Source organism: Colobus angolensis, unplaced genomic scaffold (assembly GCF_000951035.1).
Source record: "Colobus angolensis palliatus isolate OR3802 unplaced genomic scaffold, Cang.pa_1.0 Scaffold172, whole genome shotgun sequence".
Classification (NCBI taxonomy): domain Eukaryota; kingdom Metazoa; phylum Chordata; class Mammalia; order Primates; family Cercopithecidae; genus Colobus; species Colobus angolensis.
Window position 1 is genome coordinate 4,556,768 of NW_012114844.1, and position 6,750 is coordinate 4,563,517.

At 47.1% G+C, this 6,750-nt stretch overlaps 1 pseudogene; it reads left to right on the top strand.

Moving 5' to 3' along the window:
- LOC105509270 overlaps positions 1–6,750 on the top strand; it is a 46,091-nt pseudogene that overhangs the window by 24,744 nt on the left and 14,597 nt on the right.

Sequence of the window (6,750 nt, forward strand, 5' to 3'; positions counted from 1 at the left end):
TTCAGGTCACTCCTCCTTCCAGTTGAAGCCTCTGCCCCTCCCAGGTGATTCCTGCCTCATTCCTCCATGGGCCAAATATCCTAAACAAAGGCCTGGACAGGGGGTCTTTACCCAAGTGCCCAGAAAACACACACGAAAAGGCTCTGCGTGCCCCCGTGGCCTGCCAGAGGTAAGAGCCTCCCTGTCAAAATGCACAGTCCAGGTTCTTGCAGGGAGGTGAGCAGAGGAAGAAAAGGTCCACCTCATTCTTTCAGCAGGAATCTAAACTTGGGAAAGCCAGACCTAGTACATTTCTTAATCCTGATACTTTTATAACCGGTTACAGCGGGGTCACATGCACACCTGTTTTCCAACATCTTTCACCGGGCCGCATAACATCCTGTACCTTCTTTGTTTTCTATTTTTATTTTGTAAGGCTGGAGCAGTGGCTCACGCCTGTAATCTCAACAGTTTCGGGGGCAAAGGCAGGAAGCCTGCTTGAGGCCAGGAGTTCGAGACCAGCCTGGGCAACACAGCAAGACCCCGTACGCAATACAGAACAACTCTATCTCAAAAAAAAAAATGTTCTTGAGTACAGTGACATGATCACAGCTCACTGTAGCCTCCAACTCTCGGGGTCAAGCGATACTCCCACCTCAGCAGCTGGGACTCTCGGAGCACACCACCACATCTGGCTGATGCCTTAATTTTTGGTAGAGATGCAGTCTCACTATGTTGCCCAGGCTGTTCTTGAACACTTGGCCTCAAGAGATCCTCCCAATGCTACCTCACAATGCACTGGGGTTAGAGTCGTAAGCCACCATGCAGCCCCTGCAAAATCTAACCATTCTTCCGGTGCTTCTTTTGGACCTCCTAGCTAGACTGTCATTGGCAAATACTAGTTTATTATTTTCCCACATTTATGTTAATGGATTTCCCATGTTTTATTTGTCTAGACTAGGGTTTCTCAGCAGCTGGACTATTGACGTTTTGGGCTGGACAATTCTTTGTCATGGAGCTGCTTGTGCCTCACAGGATGTTTAGCAGCATCCCCAGCCTCCGCCTGCTACATGCCAGTAGCACTCCTCAGTGTGACAGCCAAAATGATTTCAGATGTTGTCAAATATCCCCAGGAAGGCAAAATCACCTCCAGTGGAGAACTGCTGACCTAAAAACCTCTGGAACAATGTTAGATCATGGTAATGATAGCACATACTGCTCCTGACCTTCATGGGAATACCTCTGGCATCAAAGTATAGTAGCACCTGTATACTACTGTCTGGGCTGTTATTAGTACACTGTGTTAGTCCATTCTCACACTGCTATGAAGAAATACCCAAGACTAGGTAATTTATAAAGAAAAGAGGTTTAAATTGACTCACAGTTCTGCGTGGCTGGGGGGTCCTCAGGTAACTTACAATTATGGCAGAAGATACCTCTTCACAGGGCAGCAGGAGAGAGGAGAGCGGAGCAAAGGGGAAAACCTGTTATAAAACCATCAGATCTCGTGAGAACTCACTCACTATCATGACAACAGCATGGGAGAAACCGCCCCCATGATTCAATTATCTCCACCTGGTCCCACCCTTGACATGTGGGGATTATTGCAATTCAAGGCAAGATCTGGATGGGGACACAGAGCCAAACCATATCATATCCTTTACATTAGCATATACTGTGTCAAAGGAGAACTTTCTTTCTTTCTTTTTTATTTTTCTTTGAGACAGAGTCTCACTCTAGCTCTGGCTGGAGTGCAGTGGCACCATCTCAGTTCATGGCAACCTCCACCTCCTGGGTTCAAGCAACTCTTGTGCCTCTGCCTCCCAAGTAGCTGGAACTACAGGTGTGTGCCACCATGCCAAGTTAATTTTGATTTTGTTTTAGTACACATGGGGTTCAACATGTTGGCCAGGCTGGTGTCAAACTCCTGGCCTCAAGTGATCCTGCCACTTTGGCCCCCCGAAGTGCTGGGATTACAGGCGTGAGCAACTGCACCCAGCCTGAAGTATAATTTTCACAATGTGAAAAGCTTGACTTTCATACAGATAATGAAGGAATATGTATAAGATATTTTCTTTAGTTTCCAAGGGAGTCAGCAACACGATAAAGCTAGTAAATGAGCATTTTGAGAGACAGTGTCTGTAGTGCTCCAGGAAGGGCATTCTGAAATGCATTCTGAGATAGAGACAAAACTTGTTAATATCCTATAGGGAGGCCGGGTGTGGTGGCTCATGCCGGCCTCCGGCTGGGCACAGTGGTTCACACCTGTAATCCCAGCACTTTGGGAGGCCGAGGTGGGCCGATCACCTGAGGTCAGCAGTTCAAGACCAGACTAGCCAACATGATGAAACCCTGTCTCTACAAAAAATACAAAAATTAGCCAGGCACAGTGCTGGGCACTTGTAGTCCCAGCTACTTGGGAGGCTGAGGCCGGAGAATCACTTCAACCTGGGAGATGGGGGTTGCAGTGAGCTAAGATCATGCCACTGCATTCCAGCCTACGTGACAGAGCAAGATTCCAACTTAAAAGAAAAATCATATTGGGACATACAAATGTCATCTTTGGGAGTTGTCTTTTCTACTGGACAGAAATTTGTAAGTTAACATATATACATATTCTCCAGTATATTCATAACATATTCTCCTGTATATTGCCCTATACTAGTGATTTTCAAACCATGGTCTCGAATTGGAAACATCAGCATCACCTGAGAAAACAGACACGCAATGCTCGGGCCCCACCTCAGTCCTATTGAGTTAGAAACTCTGGTGTGGGGCCCAGCAGCTGGTTTCACAAGCCCTGCAGGGGATGGTGATGCACTCTAATGTGTGAGAGCCAAGGCTCTAAATAGTCAATCTTTAATGGTAAAACAAGCATCTATGAAACAATGCTCCAGTATGATAATAAAAGGGCACGCCACCCACCTTTTAACTTTATTTCTCAATTTAAATATTTTGTCTGTCTGATGTTAAATTTGCTTTCTTTGTTTTTCAAATACTCTTAACACAGTTTTCATCTGTTCCTAATTTTCTCTTTTCAAATAAAAAATGGTTTTCCAAATCTGTCCATTTTTCTCTTCTTTAACGTATTGATAGGATGAAATAAAAGTTGAACCATTCTTACTTTCCTTTTTTTTTTTTTTTTGAGATGGAGTCTCACTCTGTTGCATGGGCTGACTGTAATGTAGTGGTGCGATCTTGGCTCACTGCATCCTCTACCTCCTGGGTTCAAGCGATTCTTGTGCCTCAGCCTCCCAAGTAGCTGGGATTACAGGTAACCGCCAACATGCCCAGCTAACTTTTTTTTTTCTTTTTTTAGTAGAGACAGGTTTTGCCACGTTGGCCAGGCTGGTCTCCAACTCCTGACCTCAGGTGATCTGCCTGCCTCAGCCTCCCAAAGTGCTAGGATTACAGGTGTGAGCCACTGTGCCCAGCCTTTTTTTTTTTTTTTTTTTTTGAGATGGTCTCATTCTGTTCCTCAGGCTGGATAGAGTACAGTGGCGCCATCATGGCTCACTGCAGCCTCCACCTCCCAGGCTCAAGAGATCCTCCCACCTCATCCTCTTAGGTAGCTGGGACGACATGTGTGCACCAGCACAAGCGGCTAATCTTTTTGTAGAGACCACGGTCTCCCTATGTTGCCCAAGCTGGTCTAGAACTCCCGGGCTCAAGCAATCCACCGGCCTTGGCCTCTCAAAGTGCTCTGATTACAGGTCTTATGTTCTTAAAATTTTTCTTCAACATGGTATAAGATAGTCTAGTAATTTAACATACTGTTGTTTTCAACAGGCTAGTGCTTGTGATTTGTAAAAGAACTCTTCAGAAATGAGTTCAATTTTACCATGAATTGGGACACTTTCTATGTCTTTCTATTCCATAGAGCAGTTTATTTGTCATGAGCTCTGTCTTTTGAAAACTTGAAAGCCTGCAACAATAAAACCAGCTGCACCTGGTGCATGGGATGGGCATGGAATTGAGGAGAGAGTTCAAACTACGGTCAGTCCTCTGTATCTTCGGTTCTGGATCCTTGGATTTAAACCACTGTGCATCAAAAATACTTGGAAAAAGTAAAACAATAAAAAACAAAAATGTATAAATACTTTATAACAGGTATTTACAAAGCATTTACGTTGTATTAGGTATTATAGTAATCTAGAGATTATTTAAAGTATACGGAAGGATGTGCATAGGTTATACGCAAATACTATGCCATATTATCTCAGGGACTTGAGCATCAGTGAATTTGGTATCTCTGGGGTCTTGGAACCAATATCCTGAGGTTACTAAGGGACGACTGTATTCAATTTCTTCTCTGGTTATTAGTTTATTCTCTAATGTATTTTTGTCTTTGTTTTGTCTTTTCGTTTTTGCCTCTTGAAGTCAATGTCGGAAACTTAGTTGTTCTAGACTACCCATTAGCTCAAAGTTATGGGTAAGCAGACTACCACTGCAATCTAAGCAACCAATTTTTTCCCCATCAGATTGGCAAAAATTAAGCATCTATTAATGTTGAAGCTGTAGGGCGTTTTCCTGAGCATGTTAATTATGACAGCCTTTTTTGTTAGGCACCTAGACGATTCATCAAAATGAAATAAAATACCCATGCACTTGACGAAGTTATCTAGTTATTTCCTTATCTGGGTGCTGGTTATGTGAGGTCTACAGTTGATAAAAACTTACTGAGCTTTATATTTATAATAGGTACAATTTTCTGTATGTGTAGTAGATTTCAATCATTTTTAAAATGTCTTTTGCCACAGCCCGCAGCTGTGTATAACGCTATTCGCTTAACAGTGGAAAACATGGCAATGACCTGAATCCCCCTCCCGGGATCCTGCTCCCTTAAGTTAAACAAATGAAATAACTTCCACTGTCTTTCGTAATGCCTTAATTCTGTCCTCAGTTAAACTGGCGGTGTGCGCTTGGTTTTTCCAGGGAAGGATTCTGGAAGACGAGGAGGAGAAGCCAGCATTTCGCCCCCGGGGCACCTCCAGTTGGCTACGGTCCGCTCGCAGCCTCACTGGAGCAGGCCCCGCCCTCGCAGAGGCGGTTAGTCCAAGTCAGGTGATCGTGGACTTCCCTGACCTGGCGGGACCGGAAAAAGGAATTCCAGGGCCCTGGCTTCCTGGCGCGACGGTGAGGACCCCAGGGGTGAAAGGAGGAGCTGCTGGAGCGGGAATGAGGGGGCGCCAGTGGCTCCGAAAACTGGGGATTTGTCTGTACTAGTCTCTCCGCAAACACAGTTTGTGCCGGCGTGAGGGCTGCGGGTCCGCCAGAGAAAAGTCCACCGCTACCCCTCTCCGGAGACGGGGGCGGGTAAGACAGAGCAGGTGGGCGGCTTAGAGTCCCTGTGCTTCCCTGGGGGAAGGAAGGGCCCCCGCCTCCCGGGGCAGGAACTAGGGCTTGTCTGGAGCTGGGAGTCCTTTCAGGTCTTCCCCAACCCCAAGAGGACCTCCCAAGGACACCCCCTTCCCCAGCCCTGCTGTGGGACTTAGACAAGAACGTGCTTAGAATCAGGCTCACTCTTGCACACTGTTAGGAAGCCCCTCCGCTCTTTCCAGAGCCAGAAAGTAGTAGTTCTGGGATTGAGACTTATCCATCCATCCATCCAGTCCATCCATCCGTGCGTTCTAAGCGCCTAGTCTATACCATGAAATGTGCTAGGCACTGGGAGGACTTGAGCTGCCCAGGGAAGGGGAAATCGGAGGCTTGAATTGGACGCCATAGTTAAGGTTCCAGGGGCAGAGACCTAACCGCGCCTTGTGTGTGGTGCTAAGGAGGCTCCCTGAGGATGCCATCAACCTTAAAGGCGGATGGCAGGAGCTGGCTGGCTGAAGTACAGTTTGTGTAGGAGGGCTTGGGAGGCAAGGGTGGGAGGCGTGTGTCTTCAGACAGGAAACAGCATGTGCAGAGACTTCAGGTGAGAGAGAGCATGGCTCCCCAGGAATGAATGCATTTCCCATAGCTGGGAGAGTATCAACTGGAAGGTTAGGGAAAGATGAGGCTGCATAAGTAAAGACCAAATCTTCCTGGCTCTTGGATCACCACAATCAAGATACTGAACACATCCACCTGCCCCCAAAATTTCCTTGTGTGAGGGGCTATTTTAAGAAGTATAATAAAGAAGGGCTGTTCTGGCCAGGGGCGGTGGCTCACGCCTGTAATCCCAGCACTTTGGGAGGGTAAAGAGGGTGGATCACCTGAGGTCGGGAGTTCAAGACCAGCCTGGCCAACATGGTGAAACCCTGTCTCTACTACAAATACAAAATTAGCTGGGTGTGGTGGCACATGCCTGTAATCCTAGCTACTTGGGAGGCTGAGGCAGGAGAATCACTTGAACCTGGGAAGCGGAGGTTGCACCATTGCATTCCAGCCTGGGCAACAAGAGTAAAACTGTCTCAAAAAAAAAAGGGATAGCAAGCCACACAGAGAGTGCAGCAGGCATGGAGGCAGGAGCGAGACTGGTGTCCCCCAGCAGCAGCAGGGAAGCCAGAGTGGCTGGAGTTGTGCGGGTATGGGGAAGAGGGGAGAGAGGTCACTCATCTGTGTGAGGCAGAGGACTTTGTTTTGTCCCCTGCAGTACCCCTAGCACTTAAGAGTGGGAGCTAGCACAGAGAAGGCGCTCGATTGATGTTTGCTGAGCAGACGAATGCCTGGAGTAGACCTCAGAGCAGGGTTTGGTGGCAGGGTGGGTCAAGGAGAGAGTTCAAACAGCCTGGTGATAGCAGAGAACAAGTGACCAGAGGGTATCCATCTATGACGGGGACCGGG